This window comes from Panulirus ornatus, chromosome 68 (assembly GCF_036320965.1).
Source record: "Panulirus ornatus isolate Po-2019 chromosome 68, ASM3632096v1, whole genome shotgun sequence".
Taxonomy (NCBI): Eukaryota; Metazoa; Arthropoda; class Malacostraca; order Decapoda; family Palinuridae; genus Panulirus; species Panulirus ornatus.
This window is the reverse complement of record NC_092291.1, coordinates 21,478,201-21,500,039: the sequence shown is the minus strand read 5'-3', so window position 1 is coordinate 21,500,039 and position 21,839 is coordinate 21,478,201. Positions and strand designations below refer to the sequence as shown.

Below are 21,839 nucleotides of genomic sequence, written 5' to 3'. Positions count from 1 at the left end.
CAAAGCTCGACATAGAAAATACCTGAACATGAAAAATAGAATTTGAATTGTAAAACGGGAGAATCACAACTGCGTAAAGGCATGGTAGTCCTGGATTAGTTACAAATACGCATAGCAACCATGTGATTCCGTTATTGATTACTTGCGCCGAGGACGTTGTCTATGGAAACAATTACTTCATCGTATTCCACACTAGAATGAGTACGTGTGCCAAGTTGTTGGTCGACACGGATTTTGCCTTTATTTAGACCCAAGTCTGACTTACGTAAGGGGCTGCGAGCCAGTCAACCTGTTATGACCAGGCCTGTCAAATTTGCTTAATTAATTCCACACTGACTTGAACTTTTCCTGCATATATATATTACCTGTTACCTCAGCTTTGTGCCAATTTGCCTGGAGATATGTGTGTGTGTGTGTGTGTGTGTGTGTGTGTGTGTGTGTGTGTGTGTGTGTGTGTGTGTGTTGGTTTAATTCTAATAAGTAAAAGACGGAACACACTATTTCCCCATCCTTCATTTCCAAAATTAATTTAAAATCCGCCTCTGTAGAGGATATCCCAGGCCAAGTGTTACCATTCACCTGGATCCGGCAAGCCTTACGACAACAAGGTAGTGGTGCCCGTCGCTGCCTGGCAACAGTGGGGAAGGCGACGTCAGCAGCAGGGGTCATAAACCCACAAGGGTTCTGTGAGTGTTTTTTAATATGGCGTTCGTAAAGCGCCTCGCCGCCATTCTCAAAAAAAAAAAAATTGATATATATCAACGTGTATATTAACTTAGTAATTCCTTATGCAGTAAATACTATACTTAATACAAACAATACGTAGTATGTATGATCAAAGTTGCCATGCGTGCTGGATGATATAACCGTAAAATTCAGGAGAGGGAAATTTTCATTTGCAGTCTGATGACACACTGGACCAGCTCGAAGTGTTAATGGGAGTCATTTCAAGAGGATTCAGCATCGTTCCAATGAGATCTCTCGAGTATATTGTTTCGTAAACTCCAGCTAATGAAAACCGTTTCAGTCAATCTCTCTCCAGACGTTCGTTATATCATTACACTTCATTTCGTCCTTGTGGTCCTTTGGTTGATGTGCTGATCGGAATACTAGGTACGGAGAGTGGTACTGGATGCAGTAGAATCCTTTCAATCTCTGCACGACCTGGTGCTGGGTCATGACTCCTTCAGCGAAGGAGAGAATTTGAGACTTCTCCGCCGCCAGCTAACTAACAGAACCTCCGGTCCTCACCAGCTCAGGCCTAATGACCTTCCTCATAGGTCGATGGCCGTAAAAACCCAACAAACAACTCACCAGCCGCAGTATATACGGGCGTGTGGGTGGGAAGGAGGAGAGCGGAGGTGTGGGTTGGGAAGGTATGAGGGAGGGGAGGCTGTGAATGAGGAAAGGGTAGGTGGGAAGGTCGTGGGTCGGGAGGAAAAAGAGCTACCTGCGAGGGTGATAAGAGAGCTATGGGGAGATGCGTAACGTTCCGCCTTCAGCAGCAGCTCCGGCAAGTGTCAGATAAAACTGAACTTTTCTTTTTAACTCACACAGCGGCCCATCCACACGGGTGAGGTGCGCGCTACCTCACCTCGTCACCCGGGTCTAACAGATGCTGTCAGCGTCTCCTGCTGGTTCTCAAGTCGCTCATGGTGGTAGCGTATCTTGCTGATACCTCCTGCTCCTGCTGAGGATATCTTACACCTTGACCGAGATCGGCTTTGGCTGGAGTCAAGGAAGCCACCTTTCCGTGATTATGACGGCTCTAGATTACCACACACTGAGCTGAACCATCACCATTCATCTTGCCTTCGCTTCTGTATAACTCATTCACTGCGGCCCTAGTCCCTTGACCTTTTGTGCACTCTTGTGTCCTCTCTTGCGCCACCGCCCACATCAAGGTGTAGCAGTGGAAGAAATAATTCCCCGCCTTCTAGGACAGGGGTATTCAGTAAGTTGATCATTTCTTCCTCTTCTGTCTCACTCACATATACATCCTCATAACCAAATGCTCTTCTTCAATCTCCTTTCCATTCGCCATCACAGTCACTGCTACACACAGTTCTGTTCCTCCCTGCAGAGAGAGCTCTCCGCGTCCCTCGCTCCCAGACTCGTTATCTGCCGTGTGTTCATCAGGGACGTCTCTTCAGCAGAAACCTCTGCTCTTGTTTCGTCACATCGTATATATACACACGCAATTCCTATTAGTTGCTCTTGGTGAGGATGAACAAAGGTCAGAACACAAGTGATCTATTTACCGGTCGCAGCGCAGAATATTTTCGCCATGATTATATACGCTACCATGTTTATCGATGGTATAACAAGGCTGGTGACCCATGACATTACCACACCTGACGCACCCTGACAGCTTGTGGATCGTGGGGCGTCATTCTGTACCACGGCATTATACTAGTGGCCAAAGGGGTGTGGGAGGTGGTGAAGAGTTCTGGGTGATGGTGAAGGAGTGTGGCTGTTGGTGAAGGATTGTGGGAAATGGTGAGGAGTCTGGAGGTTGCTGAGACAACGGGAAGGTCGTTAGAGGGCTGCATCGCTGAGCTGAAAAGCCGGTAATAGGAAGTTAGTACTGGATGAAATGTATGGATAAGTTGCTGTCGAAATTGTTGAGTACGTGGGATTGACGAGCGGGTGAGGGCTAGTATGGGAACGTGTTGGGTTTAATGAGGTTGCTAATGATGGTAAGGAAGGTACACGAATTAATGTAAGGTGGTGTGGGGGTTGGTGAGTATTAGTGAGTTGACGTGGGGGGTTTGGTTAGGGGTTGCAGAGGTTGATGATGAGGAATATTATGGACAAAAGTAGAGTACAGGGACAAGGGAAAGATGTGTTATGGTTGCTGTTGGTTTCGTGGAAGAATATGAGATCTAGTGAGGAATACTTGCATTGATAAGAGTTTGCTGTGAGCGTTTGCGAGTGTCAGTTCCTTAAGGGGTGTTGGGGTCAGCTCAGAAGCTCCAGAGAGAAGAACTATATCAGACGAAGAAGAGAGTAAGGCTGACTCGGCCCTTGTGAACTGGATGCACGTGGACGCCACTGGCTGGGAGGGGCTGCCACATCCCACAGTTACCTGCAGGCTCAGTGGCTGTCTTCTTGACCACACAACACAGGTATTGACTTCCCAGCAGTAGACGATCTGCTTGTGGCGTCCGCCTCTGCACCTCTCTATAAAGATCGTGGCTATGACACCTATCCTGATTTAGGCCATATGGACACAGGTGATGACTGCACAACACAACCACAAGATCAGCGAACAAAGTTGATGGCTGTATTACCCACTCTCACGACCGCTTTATATACAGTCAGCCAGCTATGTCCTCCGGCTCCAGCACCTCTCCATACTAGCCTCAGGTCCGCTATATAATGCTGATGGCTATACTACCCACCTTCAGGGCTGCTCGGTTATGTCTGTGGCTATACTGCACACCTTCAGGACTGCTATGTACTGGTGTAGTGCTATACTATCCACCCTGAAGGTTGTTGTGTACTGGTGGTAATATAAACATCCACCCTGAGGGCTGATGTGTACGTTTGGTGGCCAGATTACCTTCTCTGGGAACCTCAGCACACAAGCAGGTGGCCATATGGGAAGGCCAGAGTAGCAGAGGTTGTGGCTAGGCTAGCCAGTGTCATGTCGCCGTGTGGACACGGACACTCCAGCACCAGTAGGACATTATTTTCACGCTACTGATGTAATAAGCTTGATAATTACCCTCGAGATCACATAACACTGTTGCTAACTGTCCCACCAGGGAATGCATACCACAACAGCCCTCACCCCCTACAAACTGGGCAGATTTTGAAATGAAAATATAAGATATTCATTCCATCGTCTGTGTAAAATCGCGTTCAGACAGACTCTCTGAATGGGGATGACGAGTTTATTAATGAAAAAGTTCAGGAATGTTTTAACAATCGTGAAACACTCTTTTGAATGTATGATGAATAAATAAAATCATTGAAAGGGTTATTACTGCCTTTTTTTAGATATACGTATACACCCAATGTATATATATATATATATATATATATATATATATATATATATATATATATATATATATATATACTGTGTGTATACGATAATGGTGAGGTTGTCCAACGCATGGGTTGAGCCTACCAACCTATGAGTGTACTTTGATATAAGATCCTACGTACAGAAATTCGCCATTCCTGTCGACCTGACTCCTGTCCCCCTCCATCCTCCACCTCTTCCATAACCTTCAGCACCGATTATCACAGTCCTTTATTTCAGGTGTCTGGTCCTTCGGCGCGCCACAAGTCCCGTACATCGGCTGTATACATACAAGGTAAGACGTGCGACCCCAAGCCTCTCTGGATAGACACACAGTGTGACACTTCGTCACTTGCTACTCGGATACAGACAGACTATATCTAGATTCTAACATGTCTCTGTGTGACTCTAACTGTTATGTGTACCTGGTGCGAAGACTTCAGAGCAAAAGATGTTTTTTTCTACGACGAAGGTATTACTAAAGTCTGCTTAAAGAAAACCATTGTGGATGCGACGGATATTATCCTCGGCAGGTAATTCCCACAGGGGATCCTCAAGGCAGCTGCTGGTGTCGTCAGCTATCATGCGTCTTCGTTAACATCCCGTCAGGCAGTGTGAGGCAGCCTGCACCTGGCTCAGTCATGATGTGTGGTTGTCGCCCTACTGTGTGTGTGTGTGTGTGTGTGTGTGTGTGTGTGTGTGTGTGTGTGTGTGTGTGTGTGGAGCCACTTGGTGGACCTCCGTCCAATGTATATCTCTGTGGTCGTCGTACGTCCCAACGAGTAACCGTATGGTCGTCCTACAATGTCCCACTGAGTAACTGTGTGGTCGTTCTTTATCCCAGAGTTGACTGCATGGTTGTCCCCCACACCTCACAGTACACGATGTTGTTAAACTCATTTTGTCTCTTGTGCAATGTTCCGTCGTACAAACTTTTATATCTTTCTCCATTTAATTTCTCTCCTGAAACTTGATTTCTCTCAGGCCATATTTTCTTTCCAATTAACACGGAAAACTTGACGTTAATCATATCATAACCTAACGCGCGACTTTTATAAACTCTCGGTCCTCGTCTCCTTAGGAGAGCAGACCTATTTCGTTTTTCTATCCTGCCAATTTTTGTAAAGTCCAGGACTCCCGCTGTGTGAAAGTCTCAGCTCTATTAGTTGGTATGACTGTAGCAAAGGTCAGAAAGTTTATCCTGAAGGAGATTGGTCCATCATGCGAAGAACCGGAAGCTCGCAAAAATGAAAAAATAATGTATGTATTTGCGCTGCTCTTCTCATAAAGTTTTGCAATATGAAAACAATTTGCTTAATCATAATCTAAGGGCTAGTGCCATAAGCTGGACATTTTGGGCCGGAAACACCTTATCTAACTGTATACATTGAGACATTTTTATTGCATTTGGTAAGAGAGTCGAGGGTAATTCTTGAATTAAAGTGATGAAAGCTGTGTCTGATTCTCTCAATATTGAGGTATCATGCTCTGGTACGGCTCAACGGGGTCTGCGGAAGGGAACAGCTTCATGTCAAGTTAACATCGAAATACAACAAGGTGGTTATGAAGAAAGAAAAATCCTATATAACACGAAATCATGTTGTGTAAAAAGAAGGCTGTAAACAATTCTGTATTACATGTTTGATTGAGTTTCTACACTAATGAGTACTCACACGCCACTGACAATTACATGTAATGAAATACAAACATGTTCACCACAGCAAAAAGCAAACAGAAGAAAATAAATCTTGTTAGTATAAAAGTCAAATATGGATTTTCACTTTCATTTACTCTTCCTGTTTTTGCAATACATCCCATTTCTTTTCTTTTTTCTTTTTTGTTCAGAGCATGACATGCAGACAGTGCCATCCCACAAGGGAGTATTTGATCTGTCACAAAGTCGACAATGCACGGTGTTGTCTGAGGATGATATAGCGTCGGCAACAGTGTAGTCCTTCACATCCAGCACCAGGACAAGGGAGGACCCAAGCGATTGTGGACCCCAAGGAAGCAGCTGGAAGAATGTATAGGCCACAAGACAGACGACATAGTGGTGGCAGCCCGTGTGGTGCAGTAACACCTGCCATAACACAGGGTTATAAGACAGTATACACGTCAGAAGTGGAGGGAACAGGAAAAGGAGTAAACCGAGTAGGAGATGGATGGATGGAGCAAAAGATGGTTCAAGCGATCAGGGTTTGAACGTGCAGCATAATATGAGGCGTACATGGGATAGAAAGAACTAGATCAATGTGGTATACAGGGGACGATGTGCTGATGAGGTCATTCTTCGCCTGTTCCAGGCGCAACTTTAAACGATCAATCCCGTTCGTAAACACAGACAAACATACATGTAAACAAACACACGCACCCAGTAACCCTGATCCTTTTCAACGGAAATCTGTAGAGATCCTTCCTCCTCCCCCAGACTGTTGACGGGAGGATCTTGAACAGCTATAGGATCAGACAATACCAGCTGGAGGCGGCGCACCGTTATCTAACTCGCCCTCGTTTAATCGACCTGTGAGGAATGGAACTCTCCTAACTGAACCTAACGAGAGAGGCATTGTTATCTGTGTAAAAACTTCGCCAAACAAAAGCTGGCAGTAGAATGTTGTGACTGAACCCCGCAAGACGGTATCTGTCTATCACTCACTGTCTGTCTATTCGTCGCATCGTTACCAAAGGAGGCTTGACAACGTGGCGTTACTGCCTAGCTGTGTTACAACGTTACCTTGCCCTTGGAAGGTGCGGCCACCCGTCATCTGCGGCGGTCACAGGAACTGGAAGTCCTTGGAGGGTCCTGCCACCTGCGGCAGGACCCAACGCTCTTGCCCTTCCTTTCTCCTGCGGACACACAGCACTAAACGCTAGACTTAGCGAAGCTCAGACTTCAGATCCTAAGCGGTGAAGACACAGGTCTGGTTGATGTGGCATGAACCACCAGAATGTTTCAGAGGTTATCCTCCCTCTACCTGGCTGGCTGGCTGAGCGGGGCGGCAGGTTGGGCTTTACCTGAGCATCACTCAACCTTCACAACCCGTAATTACGGTCTCCCGACGACGGAGGGGAAAAGTTTCGACGGAAACAAAAGTTGTAGATCGTGAAGGTCGGCGGCGAGAGTGACCCAGCTCGGGGTCAGGGAGGTGCACTCGTGAGGGATCAGTGGATATTGGACTCGTCCTTTTCTGGAAGATTGATAACCGTTTCTGGTTGACTTATTTTCTGTGGTGAATGTGACCCGTAGCTGCAGGTAGGTGTTCCACTACCCTGGCAACACGTCTCTCGAGCAGATGGAAAGCGATAGTTTATACAAGTGGCACTCGAACAGGCGTCCTGTGGTCAAGTAGCTGCACAACAGACTCTGTAATGAACAGAGTCGTTTGAAAATGTGCACAGAATAGGCTGAACGTGTACACAGAATAGCTAGAACATGGACAAAACAGTTTGAATACACAGAGAATAGCTTGGACATGTACAAAGAATAGCTTAAACATGTACACAGAGTAGCTAAAAAATGTAAGTAAAATAACTTGGACTTAACAAATGATGGCCTAAATATGGGTGATCACTGGACGATCCGCAACTCCGTCTCAGCATCATGATTCCTTACCAAAACATAAACATCATATCTTGAACGACAAAAGATGATTCGAGGTTCTGAGGTAAGAGTCAGTTCCCCCTACCAGATCAGTGTCCTCTCGTTTTCGTTGTCAAAGAAAGGCTATAGATTAAACCGTCTGGGAAAAATCTCGGGATGTCTGGTCACTTTTATTTCCATTTGGTTTCACGCTGTCTGGGTCTCAGCCACTCCTGTTGCTGTGTCTGGGTCTCAGCCACTCCTGTTGCTGTGTCTGGGTCTCAGCCACTCCTGTTGCTGTGTCTGGGTCTCAGCCACTCCTGTTGCTGTGTCTGGGTCTCAGCCACTCCTGTTGCTGCGTCTGGGTCTCAGCCACACCTGTTGCTGTGTCTGGGTCTCAGCCACACCTGTTGTTGCGTCTGGGTCTCAGCCACACCTAATGCTGCGTCTGGGTCTCAGCCACTCCTGTTGCTGCGTCTGGGTCTCAGCCACTCCTGTTGCTGCGTCTGGGTCTCAGCCACACCTGTTGCTGTGTCTGGGTCTCAGCCACACCTGTTGTTGCGTCTGGGTCTCAGCCACACCTAATGCTGCGTCTGGGTCTCAGCCACTCTTGTTGCTGTGTCTGGGTCTCAGCCACTCCTGTTGCTGTGTCTGGGTCTCAGCCACTCCTGTTGCTGCGTCTGGGTCTCAGCCACACCTGTTGCTGTGTCTGGGCCTCGGCCTCTTCTGTTGCTGTGCCTCCAAAGTCTCCCCCAGCGTTCCTCATTTCTCTGGAGGTTTCAGCCTCTTTCCCGTGATCATCAGGGCACCATTCCAGTCCCTTTGCCGCGGTCACTTGCTACAAAGTGTCTCACTCGACGTGGAAGTACATGAGCGCCGCCTCGCCTCCCTGTCTCACATAATCTTTTCGCGTGGCTTCACTCGATTCTTCGTCGACAGTAACTCTGGATTACCCAAGTCTTGTTCCATCTAAGTCTGGTACGTTCAGCGGAGAGACCTTTCAACTTTGGGGGCCTGGAAGAGGGACCATCCAGCACGGGAGGGATAGAGACGAGACTAGCCAGCACTAGGGAGCGGGAGGAGAGACCAGCCAGCACTAGGAGGGCTGGAGGAAAGACCAGCCAACACGGGAGAGTTGGAGGAGCACAGGGGACGAAGTGTTCTCCTTCTGCGAACTTTATAATGAGGGACTGAACCCCACCTACTCTACTGGCGGGAACACCACAACAAGAGAGGGTTCACGACTTGAGCACCGGTGTATAATGTGAATGATACTCATCCTGACGGAGATGAAGAGAGAGACAGAGGGATACACAGACACAGACTAGGTGTCCTCTATCTTGCCCATGTGCATTCTTGTGTATTATCCTCCTAAAAACTTACGTGAGGATGGATGCAGTCGGTATCAAGGTAAGTGCCACGTAAGGAGCCCTCCCGAAGGTGTTGTGTTGAGGCGTGGCGGTGGCAGGTAGTGCCAGAAACCACTCCCCTACGACCACCTTCCAGATCGTCCTTGCACAACGCCCAACCAAATCAGTGACACTGTGTGACGGAGAATAAGTGTGTTATGCTCCTGTAATGCTCCCGGCACAGCTATGCTAAGAAAAAGACATTTTCTACGGTTTTCTTTTAACCATTTTATCATAAGTTGTCACCTATGCATTTCCACTTTAGACAGCTTCAGTACTTCCGCTCATTAGGCTAAATGAATCTTGGAAAGTAAGAGAAATGGGACAATGAAAGGGAAGACATACACCAGAACTTGTGCTGGCAACCACAGTACTTGCCTGAGACCACTTAGGATTCAAGGAACTCTAGCCTCTGCCAGAGGCACGTCCCCTCCAGGTTAATATCATTATCTTTCCCAGCGCATAGCACTGTACCCTACCTCAGAAACAACATCAGTGTCATCCCATCTGTTTGACCTCCTCAGCTCATGATGGCCTTATCTTATATCGTCCTCACGAACGTCCACTGCTCCACCTGGCTCCGTGTTGTTGTGACCCATCCACCTACCCACCTGCACACAACATCCACCTCCATAAATGTTTTTCCCTCCTCCCTTTCTTCCCCTACACTCTCGCCCTCCTTACGGTAATTGGACCCCTCAAAGAGTGGCGCGCTCTTTCTCCTTCCAACTCTATCTGACGGCAATTAAGCCGACCTCCCGCCAGCTCTTGACCTTCCCGTGTAGAGAGAGTCATGGTGACCGACACAAGTTGGCCCTCTCTTCGCGGCTAACCTCCGTGGGCTGACCTTTGGTAAGAGTGTAACGAGGCCGAGGGAAGCGCCGCGCGGCCTCAATGACCTCCACCAGGTTAATACACACACGGATGGCACACTCGCAGTGGACCAGATTGACTCACTACGCAAACAATGCCTCGGTGCCGGGCATCCAGGCGCACACACACATACACACACACACACACACACACACACACACACACACCCATCCATCGAGCTTGCCACCTCCCCGACCTCGACATTCCCCCAGGTTCCCCCACCTCCAAGACAACACCTATTTCACTCATGTCAACACCAGAGATGCTAATCACCGTGACTAACCCGAGCATTATCGTGATTCCAATACTGATACAGAGAACCGAATACTTTATGGATTCTACATAGATTTCTAAACCTTTTAAAACGTTTCGACCATCAGTATGAATGGGATTATGAAAGGTACTATCATCGCCTCAGTCCTAGAAAATAAAGAAACGATCTCTTCTGCCTAAATCAATGCTATGGGAAATTTACGAGAGAATTAAGTGAAAAGCAAAAAAATAAAATCATCCATATATTGTCTTGATATTAAGGAGGATACTTTGGTTTGATGATAAAAAAAAGAAAGGAGAGAGAGAGAGATACAAAAAAAAATAGTGGTCGTAATTGACTCAGATGAAAATTCAGAATTTGCAGATGAACTTAAATAGATGATCAGAATGAGCGCGTACATGGAAAATGGAATTCAACATATGGGCAACACTTAAGTGTGGGTTAAAGACAGAAATACTGATTACAAACTGGACAATATTGCTGTTGGAAGAACAGAATGCGAAAGAGATCTGAGGGTACTGGTGAGCAAGGATGTTAAGCCGCGGCAACAATGTATTAATAAAGTTTGTAATAAGGCTAATAGGATGTTAGGGCTCATTAATAGGAACTGTTAGCAATAGAACTCCTAGAGCATTACTGTAACTTTATCTTGTGTTGGTGAAACCACATTTGGATTATGCGGTACATTTGTGGGCTCCATACTATACAGTTGATGTAGATTGATTAGTACAAAGGCGAACGACATTTATGATCCCTGGAATTAGAAACCTCACTTATGAAGAAAGGTTAAAAAGATTGAATTCACACTTAAGAGGAGGAGGGTGGAATTAGAAACCACAATTATGAAGAAAATTCACACTCACTTAAGAGGAGGAGGGTGGAATCAGAAACTTCACTTATGAAGAAAGGTTAAAAAGACTGAATTCACACCCACTTAAGAGGAGGAGGGTGGAATTAGAAACCACAATTATGAAGAAAATTCACACTCACTTAAGAGGAGGAGGGTGGAATCAGAAACTTCACTTATGAAGAAAGGTTAAAAAGACTGAATTCACACCCACTTAAGAGGAGGAGGGTGGAATTAGAAACCACAATTATGAAGAAAATTCACACTCACTTAAGAGGAGGAGGGTGGAATCAGAAACTTCACTTATGAAGAAAGGTTAAAAAGACTGAATTCACACTCACTTAAGAGGAGGAGGGCTAGAGGGGAATATGACTGAGGTTTTTGAATGGGTGAGAGGCATTAATAAAGGTAACCTGATTAAAGTTCTTAGAATGGCGCCACCGGATAGGACGAGTTATAATGGATTTCAATTAGAAAAAAAAATAGATTCAGGTCGAATGTGGGTAAATATTGATTCGGGAATAGGGTAGTAGATAAATGGAACAAGCCGCCAAGTACAGTAGTGGAAGGTAGGGCTTTAGGTAGCTTTAAACGAAGGTTGGATGATGTGTTTATGGGTTCAGGTGGTTGGTTGTAGGGTGGACAGACTCAGGACCTGCCTAGCATGGGTTAATAGGCCTCTTGCAGTGTCCTCATTTCTTATGTTCAGTTCATGCCATTGCCTTCTCGTGGTGAAAGAGGTGTATGTCACTGCCATCCAGAGCTCAAGTCCTGGATGTGCCATGTACGAGAAATAACAGTTTCCTCAGTGATGGTTGGCGTGGCTGCTAGCGGCAGAGTCTCCAGGTCCAACCTGCGACAGTGAGGGAGGAGGCGTGAACGTCCCTCCTGGCCTGGAGGAGAGAGAGAGGATCATCCCTGACGCGGGAGACAGTGTCACCACCACCTGTTACCACCAAGGGACCTGCCAGACTCGGGTTCCTCTCTCTCTCTCTCTCTCTCTCTCTCTCTCTCTCTCTCTCTCTCTCTCTCTCTCTCTCTCTCTCTCAATTAAACACTCGTCCAACAAGGTCGATCATGAAACAGGAGAAAAAAAAGAAAAATATGATAGGCTTCCAATATCTTTCTCAGCCATGTTAGCGGTTGAGCGCTAAAAAAAGGTCCATTTAACGATGAAGTCAACGTGCAGGAAGTGACCCTCCCTACATGAATGCTTCTTATCACTATCGTATCTCGTTATCGGTACACACTTCAAGCACTTTACCACACCTTGCTGTAATGAGGCAATCGTGACAAGACTTGCAATCGGATCCTCATTAGTGACACGAGGTTTAATGACGTGTCTACTGGAAGATGCAACTCTAACCAGCAGTATTTCCACTAGACTAGACTGTGATTGCTTAGCTCTTCACTGGGGTAATACTCCTGTTTGTTCCTTGACTACAAGCCATGTGTGGCACACAACCACAGACGGCATAAGGTCAATGCTGTCTCCATACTGGGCTATTCAGGCTATTTTCAATTGGCTAGTCAGGCTATTTTCAACAGAAACAAAATTCAACAAGGATTTTCAGGCTATTTTCAATCGGCTAGTAAGGCTATTTTCAATAGAAACAAAATTCAACAAGGATATTCAGGCTATTTTCAATCGGCTAGTAAGGCTATTTTCAATAGAAACAAAATTCAACAAGGATTTTCAGGCTATTTTCAATCGGCTAGTAAGGCTATTTTCAATAGAAACAAAATTCAACAAGGATATTCAGGCTATTTTCAATCGGCTAGCAAGGCTATTTTCAATAGAAACAAAATTCAACAAGGATATTCGGGCCATCTTCAATCGGCTAGTAAGGCTATTTTCAACTGGCTAGTCAGACTATTTTCAACAGAGACAAATTTCAACTAAGCTATTCAGAAGAAGATGAAGAAGAAGAAGAAGAAGAAGAAGAAGAAGACAGTCTCTCCTGATGCCCAGAAAAGGACTCCAAAGCGCTTGGAACACCACATGGTCAAGTTCCTACAACTAATACATCATTAATAATCACGTTGTTTAAGGCAATGCTCCTGTGTGGAAGACGTCATCTGGGAGAACCCACAAACCCCCCTTGCGACCTCACAGTTCTAAATGTTTACATCATCATATTGCAATATGTTTGTGACCGAACTGGCAACAAATTTTGCCAAAAAAGAATTGACCTTAAATAACCTTTTCAGGTGAAATAGGGTCATACCTACGATATATATGGCGTATGTATTAAGCTCATGCTGTCGTAATAATTTACACCTTGTTGATCTAACATGACCCACATGAAGCAGAAGCATTTTCTTTTTTGCCCCGTTAAGAAGTTAGTGAAATACGTAATCATGTTCCTTACCTTCCCCTGGACCGGCGGGTGTCAGACTGGGAACAGACGTCACTGTGTGTGTGTTTGTGTGTGTGCCAACGACGGGACTTTCAGGAAATTAATCACTTTTACGTATTTACCAAGTAATTACACCATAATTCAAATGTTTTCCACGTAATCACGCTATATTTCATACATTTTCAAGTAATCACACTATATTTTATATAATTTTTAAGTAATCACACTATATTTTATATACTTTTCAAGTTATTACGCTATATTTTATGTACTTTACAAGTAATATGCTATATTTTATATACTTTTCAAGTAATCACGCTATATTTTATGTACTTTTCAAGTAATACGCTATATTTTATATATTTTTCAAGTAATCACGCTATATTTTATGTACTTTTCAAGTAATCACGCTATATTTTATGTACTTTTCAAGTAATCAAGCTACATTTTATATATTTTTCAAATAATCACGGTATATCTTATATATTTTTCAAGTAAATACACCGTACTTTAAATGTTTTCCACGTAATCACGCAATATTCTATATTTTTTCTAGTAATCACGCTATATTTTACATATTTTTCAAATAATTACACTATATTTTATATATTTCTCAAGTAATCACGCTATATTTTATATATTTTTCAAGTAATCACGCTATATTCTATATATTTCTCAAGTAATCACGCTATATTTTATATATCTCTCAAGTTATCACGCTATATTTAATATATTTTTCAAGTAATCACGCTATACTTTATATATTCCTCAAGTAATCATTGCTATATTTTATATATTTCTACAGTAATCACGCTATATTTTATATGTTTCTCATGTAATCACGCTATATTTCATATATTTACCAAGTCATCACGCTATATTTTACATATTTACCAAGCAATCACACTATACTTTACATATATTTTCCATGTAATCACACTTTAATTCTTTAGGGCCATACGGTATTCGAACCATATATCATCACTACATTTTACAATCTGTTTTCATTATGGGCCAATCTCAATGATGCAATATTTACGACAATTCTTTTATCACCGATCAATATTGTAAATACTTGTACCATATTGCTCGCTATAGCAATATATTTCCCCCCCAAAAAAAAAGTCTTCACAATGTATGGTGCAATACATCCAACATGCTGTTCACCATTCACTGCATGGTGCAATACATCCAACATACTGTTCACCATTCACTGCACGGTGCAATGCATCCAACATGCTGTTCACCATTCACTACACGGTGCAATACATCCAACATACTGTTCACCATTCACTGCATGGTGCAATACATCCAACATGTTGTTCACCATTCACTGCATGGTGCAATGCATCCAACATGCTGTTCACCATTCACTGCATGGTGCAATTAATCCAACATGCTGTTCACCATTCACTGCATGGTGCAATGCATCCAACATGATGTTCACCATTCACTGCATGGTGCAATGCATCCAACATGCTGTTCACCATTCACTGCATGGTGCAATGCATCCAACATGCTGTTCACCATTCACTGCATGGTGCAATGCATCCAACATGATGTTCACCATTCACTGCATGGTGCAATACATCCAACATGCTGTTCACCATTCACTGTGTGAGGCAATGATTTCACCATATCGTCTATCAGACCAATGGACTCAAATTTCTTGTCTTTATTCTCAATTCAATGTTTTCCCCACCGTTTTAAATCATGAGTCGTTATTCACTGTCTGGTTGATGAATAATACGTGAGTTACAGGCAATGGTGGTGCCCAGGGTTCAAGGAGCTGCCAGTTTCAAAGCCCAGGTCATCATCATTCTGACCTGACCTGACCTGACCTGACCCACACAAAGTCGAAGGTTACACTCGCTCTCCATTTTCTGTATGATTACCGAATGCAAACTGGCAAGTATAAATTATTCACTAATTTTCTCTCCCACAGAAATATATTCTTGCATCACCTCTAAGTCGTATGATAATTTTTCTTCCTTTGATAATTATGTCGACACAATCATTCCCTTGCACAATAATTTTCCAGTGATGTGTCATTCTGTTGCACTGTACAATAAGACGACGTGATGGCAACACGAATCTACGAACGATGTCTTCGAATTCGTTTACCGAATAACGTAGGACACGCCAGTACCACCACTACACCGTCCGTGGCCCACGTCCTGCCCTTACTGGTGTCATGGGCGAGACTGAGACACAGAGAGTGTTTACATCCATGGCCACCGAACCAGCAGTACAATTGGGTCGTTGTTGACAACGAAAAACGAAAAAACTGACACCAGGTGTCTCTATTTCTGTTGTAATCAGGTTATAGCCTTTTAAGCTATTAGTAAAGGTGATTAATTTGATAGTTATTACACAAGTTCATCTAGGCTTGTATCTGTGGATCCCCAACGGATATAAATGTCAGCTGACGAGCCAATGGTCGTTTGTCTGTTTCGCGGGTCTGTGGTCTTGTGTGTACACTGCTCAAGGGGGTCAGGTGAAGTCAGGCTGCCTATGCCCCGTGTCCTCTGACGTGACGTAATGTGACGTGATGTGACGTGATGTGACGTTTTCATATAGATACATAAATCGGAGAGGACACAGCGTTAGCCCTGCAGGGCCCAAGGCATGGCAAGTTCAGCTAACACCCAACCATGGTCTCCGACGTACTTATATAATCTGTCTCTAATTATTTCCTAGTCCATTTGTGTCAACGATATGCCACAGTCTGAGGCGCCCTTCCGTTTGTGTCATCCACCACACTTGCTACATTGAGATAATTAGAAGCTTATAGCATTATTAACCATAAAGTTAAATCCCTGTGATGATAATCATCCTTTATAAGGTTTACATAATTACAATCCATTGCCACAACCACCGCCCCAGCTGCTTACTGGGGTACTGTGGGTCTCCTGTGGGGAGTGTGGAGACCAGGCCAGCCTTTCACTGCTGCATTGTGGGTCTCCTATGGGGAGTGTGGAGACCAGGCCAGCCTTTCACTGCTGTCCTGTGGGTCTCCTGTGGGGAGTGTGGAGACCAGGCCAGCCTTTCACTACTGTATTGTGGGTCTCCTGTGGGGAGTGTGGAGACCAGGCCAGCCTTTCACTGCTGTACTGTGGGTCTCCTGTGGGGAGTGTGGAGACCAGGCCCGGTTAGTAAAAGAGAACCAGGTGTCAAGCCAAGATCCCTAACCTGATTGATATCACATTAGCTTCAAACATCTTTATAGCCACACACACACACACACACACACACACACACTTTTCTTCCCTCATGCTACATTTCTTGTCATCCTCACTCCCTCCCTCTCTCCACCCTGGTCCTTGTGTCCTCGTACCGACCCCCTCAAGAAACCAATAGGGTCAACGACCTCTCCCTCACTAACGACCCTCCTCCACACACACACACACACACACACACACACACACACACACACACACCTTTGTGGACAACGTAAGAACCCCTCCTATTCTTCCTTCCCTCCTCTTCCTGTACTTCAACCCTCCCATAACCTACTCTCACCTCTCCCACGATCAAACTCTTGGTAGAGCTTCAGGAGGTGATCCATGGAAGCCAACCCCAGAGGAACGCTCTGCCTCTAATGATAGAAGAAGGATCGATCGCCTTCATTCACTAGCAACTTGTCGAGCTTCCTTCACATTCAAGCTTCCTTGACGTCAGGAGCAACTCGTAAGGTTTGCTTGACGTTAGTAGCAACATGTGAAGTTTGCTTGACGTCAATAGCAACTTGTGAAGCTTCCTTGACGTCAGTAGTAACTTGTGAAGTTTCCTTGACGTCAGTAGTAACTTATAAAGCTTCCTTGACGTCAGTAGTAACTTATAAAGCTTCCTTGACGTCAGTAGCAACTTGTAAAGCTTCCTTGACGTCAGTAGCAACTTGTGAAGCTTCCTTGACGTCAGTAGCAACTTGTGAAGCTTGCTTGGCATCTACCGTCATCACTCAGCTGGTGTAGGTCGCGAGACCGTCTGGCACCACCTGCGGAACCAGGTCACCCAATTAGAGGTAGTCAAGTACTAACCACCTGACACCAGCTGCGAGGTAAAGGCTACTTATAAAATTCCCAGTTGTGGCTCTATCAAAATTCTGTCAATACTCTACCATAAGGCTCTATCAGGCCTCTGCCACAACTCTCCCTGTCGTAGCTCTACTGAACTTCTCTCTTGCTCTCCCACAAGGCTCTATTAAACCTCCGGCGCCTCTCTTCCAGTTGGGGCTCTATTGCATCCTCCGAGGCAATTCTCCCAGTCGGCGGGTTTGCACGCCTTCGTCGGGGTAAAATTACGATGATTCTCTCGTAACTTGGAGCGTTGGGGGGATCTTGGAGGGGGTGTTGCTGTGGAGGCGGCGATGTGCGTGAGAGGATGGGAGGCAGGCCGACTGGGGGAAGTCAGTCGAGTGCTGTGGCACAAGGAGGGTGTAGCAAATAACGTGACTGAAGAAACTGGGAGTTGAATTTTACCATTAGACAACTGTAACGTGTTATACAGTGCAGAGAATCACGATGGATTCCACCAGTGGTCTGAAAACTTCAGTCACCTCTTCGTCATGTGGACATCATGTGGCGTCGAGCTCTGCTGTGTGTGTGTGTGTGTGTGTGTGTGTGTGGGCATCTCTGGCCCACCAGAGGTAGGGAGTGTTGGCCATTGAGAGGATACAAAGGAGAGGTGAGTTCCTGGTGTGAATCTGCAGTTAGTTTGGTTGGCATCTTGGGGAAACCTGGAGGGAGAACGGAAATATCATTTCGTTTTAAGTTACTGGTATTTGCAGGGTTATGAAGGAACTGTTGGCTGGATATCATACACTGTCTTTCTATCTACTTTCTGTACGACACTGAACGATTACCACACGAACGATGAACGGTCATTTGCTGGGATACTGATAGTCTTTTGTACATCCGGACTTGCTATCGCAAACAGTGCATGTACAGTAAGACTTGACGTAGATATAATAACTTTTACACCAAACGTAAATCACCAATATAGAGAGTATCTGTTGGTCAAGTCACCTCAGACTTCGGCAATACGTTGGCACAGCTTTACTCCCACCAACCATTTTTCCCCGAGTGATAACTTCTCCACCTCTGACAGACACCGGAGACCTCCACTGGTAAATTGGAATTGATCACCGCCACCAGAGACAGTAATCCAGCCACCACCTCCCTGCCACATCATCACGACGCTCTTCGCCTAATGCTGTGGGCATAATCGTACGCCATCCGTCGGTATAATGCGTAACTTTTGTTCATGTGCGAGGGATCAGGTAGGTCGGTGCCGTGTGCCTTGCCTGCATGTACTTCAGTGATGGTAGTGAGGTACAGAGAGACGCAAAGGGAGTTCTTTATTAAGACCTGCTGGCATCGATGGGCTAAGATCTTATTCCACATGGTTAGTCCACTCTGTTTTGTGCATATTCATTATCATCATTATCATTATCATAATCATTAATGCTATCAGTATTGTTGGTGCTGCCATTACCTGCCATTACTATCATAATAACTATCATTATTATCAGCATTATCTTTAACATTATTACTACTCGCAGGACCTTATCTATCAACTTACGTTTGTAAGATAAGAATATGTATGGAAGGTTGACATCCCTTCAATTCTTATCGTTCTTGAAGAAAACATAAGCTTCTAACTCTACGAACACAGTGTCATACCGCAAACTATAACATGCGATTCATCTTCTTTGATATGGACAAACTCACATGATATGCGATCCGGATTTTCACACATACAGACAGGAGAACAGACAGACAAATGTAAGAATATACAGGTATAGATATCTTGCATTTACCTCCCTTACAACCCCATCCATAAACAAATTAAACAACCATGGAGACATCACACACCCCTGCCGCAAACCTACATTCACTGAGAACCAATCACTTTCCTCTCTTCCTACACGTACACATGCCTTACATCCTCGATAAAAACTTTTCACTGCTTCTAACAACTTGCCTCCCACACCATATATTCTTAATACCTTCCACAGAGCATCTCTATCAACTCTATCATATGCCTTCTCCAGATCCATAAATGCTACATACAAATCCATTTGCTTTTCTAAGTATTTCTCACATACATTCTTCAAAGCAAACACCTGATCCACACATCCTCTACCACTTCTGAAACCGCACTGCTCTTCCCCAATCTGATGCTGGAAAGAGGGGCAAGTATGAAGTCTGTTGGGGATGAGAGAGCTTGGGAAGTGAGTCAGTTGTTGTTCGCTGATGATACAGCGCTGATGGCTGATTCATGTGAGAAACTGCAGAAGCTGGTGACTGAGTTTGGTAAAGTGTGTGGAAGAAGAAAGTTGAGAGTAAATGTGAATAAGAGCAAGGTTATTAGGTACAGTAGGGGTGAGGGTCAAGTCAATTGGGAGGTGAGTTTGAATGGAGAAAAACTGGAGGAAGTGAAGTGTTTTAGATATCTGGGAGTGGATCTGTCAGCGGATGGAACCATGGAAGCGGAAGTGGATCATAGGGTGGGGGAGGGGGCGAAAATTTTGGGAGCCTTGAAAAATGTGTGGAAGTCGAGAACACTATCTCGGAAAGCAAAAATGGGTATGTTTGAGGGAATAGTGGTTCCAACAATGTTGTATGGTTGCGAGGCGTGGGCTATGGATAGAGATGTGCGCAGGAGGATGGATGTGCTGGAAATGAGATGTTTGAGGACAATGTGTGGTGTGAGGTGGTTTGATCGAGTAAGTAACGTAAGGGTAAGAGAGATGTGTGGAAATAAAAAGAGCGTGGTTGAGAGAGCAGAAGAGGGTGTTTTGAAATGGTTTGGGCACATGGAGAGAATGAGTGAGGAGAGATTGACCAAGAGGATATATGTGTCGGAGGTGGAGGGAACAAGGAGAAGAGGGAGACCAAATTGGAGGTGGAAAGATGGAGTGAAAAAGATTTTGTGTGATCGGGGCCTGAACATGCAGGAGGGTGAAAGGAGGGCAAGAAATAGAGTGAATTGGAGTCATGTGGTATACAGGGGTTGACGTGCTGTCAGTGGATTGAAGCAAGGCATGTGAAGCGTCTGGGGTAAACCATGGAAAGCTGTGTAGGTATGTATATTTGCGTGTGTGGACGTGTGTATGTACATGTGTATGGGGGGGGGGGGTTGGGCCATTTCTTTCGTCTGTTTCCTTGCGCTACCTCGCAAACGCGGGAGACGGCGACAAAGTATTAAAAAAAAAAAAAAAAAAAAAAAAAGATATCTGTATCTATCTGTTCATCTGTCGAGTGGATGATATGTACATGAGGTGTTAGGGTAATTGCCGGGACTTGATGGGAAGAGGAAGCACCAAGTGTGCCATGAGGTGAGTGGTGACAGCACGAAGTGAGAGGAAGACAAAACAAGAGAAGCTCTAATGTATTCTTTCAAGGACTCAGTACATCTTTATCCTAAAAGATAGGAGGCCGTTCTAACCCTCCCATCTCTCGTCCTACAGCTAAGATCTCCTCTCTATCTCCAAGATCCTCAGATCTCTTAACAACTTGCATTTCCTTAAAGCATAGTGAATCTCTCTCAGTCTCCTCTCTGGTCATCAGTACGGCTTACGTAAGGCGGACTGCTCATCTCGCTCCCAGTCTCACTAACCTCTGGCTATCCTCTCTCGGAGGCTCTCTAGGGGAGAGGGGATATCCTACGTCGCAGCTCTTACTGTGGACAGTCTGATCCCCCCGTTGTCGTCCATGGATCAACCTCTCTCTCATTTCTTATCTACAGCGGTGTCCCTCAGGGTACTATCCTAAACGCCCCCCTTCTACGCTCGTGCTCTCTCTCTCTCTCTCTCTCTCTCTCTCTCTCTCTCTCTCTCTCTCTCTCTCTCTCTCTCTCTCTCTCTCTCTCTCTCTCTCTCTCTCTCATCACCGCTTTCCCTCCTTAAGCAGATAACCAAATGTTATCACGTACCTCATCGTCTCTTCCGTGTTTGCCGTCTCGTCTCGTACACAGTTTCTCGTTCCAAAAGGATCTATCATTTCCCTACTCTTGTTTGGAGCGCAGCCTTACGCCTACAGGATACCTACAAAAGAGGTCCTGGGATTATACAGGCAAATCACAGACTTCATAAATCTAAACTTCATATCATTCATCACTGCTGTCTTAGGACTCGTTAACCAAATAATCAAATTGATCTTTCCTGATTAATATACAAATATATGCAACTACATAAATATGCACCTATTCAGGTTATCGTGTTCAAAAGTAATGTTCAGAGAGACATAGACGCACTGGGTGTCAATGACGACACAGTCAGTGTTCCTGCGTTCGTTGAAGATATCCCAGTGAGTCGTACATACACACTAGCGTCGTCCACTACGACGCTCCGAGCCTGGATGGCTGGAGCGCGTTGGGCTTAAATGGCTGGGGTGGGCCCCAAGTAGGAATGAATGACGCAACGAGTTGAAAAAGAGACGTTACTCAAGGAGTTGAAAT

The 21,839-nt window shown here is 45.0% G+C and overlaps 1 protein-coding gene across 2 annotated transcripts in view; it reads left to right on the top strand.

Annotated features, from left to right (window-relative positions):
• The window catches only part of LOC139747284 (uncharacterized), a 169,280-nt gene that overhangs the window by 113,330 nt on the left and 34,111 nt on the right, over nucleotides 1-21,839 (top strand). For both annotated transcript variants that reach the window (XM_071659392.1, XM_071659391.1), the window contains one exon: nucleotides 4,274-4,328. The gene's annotated coding sequence lies outside the window, so the exon portion shown is untranslated. The remainder of the gene's footprint in view (nucleotides 1-4,273; nucleotides 4,329-21,839) is intronic.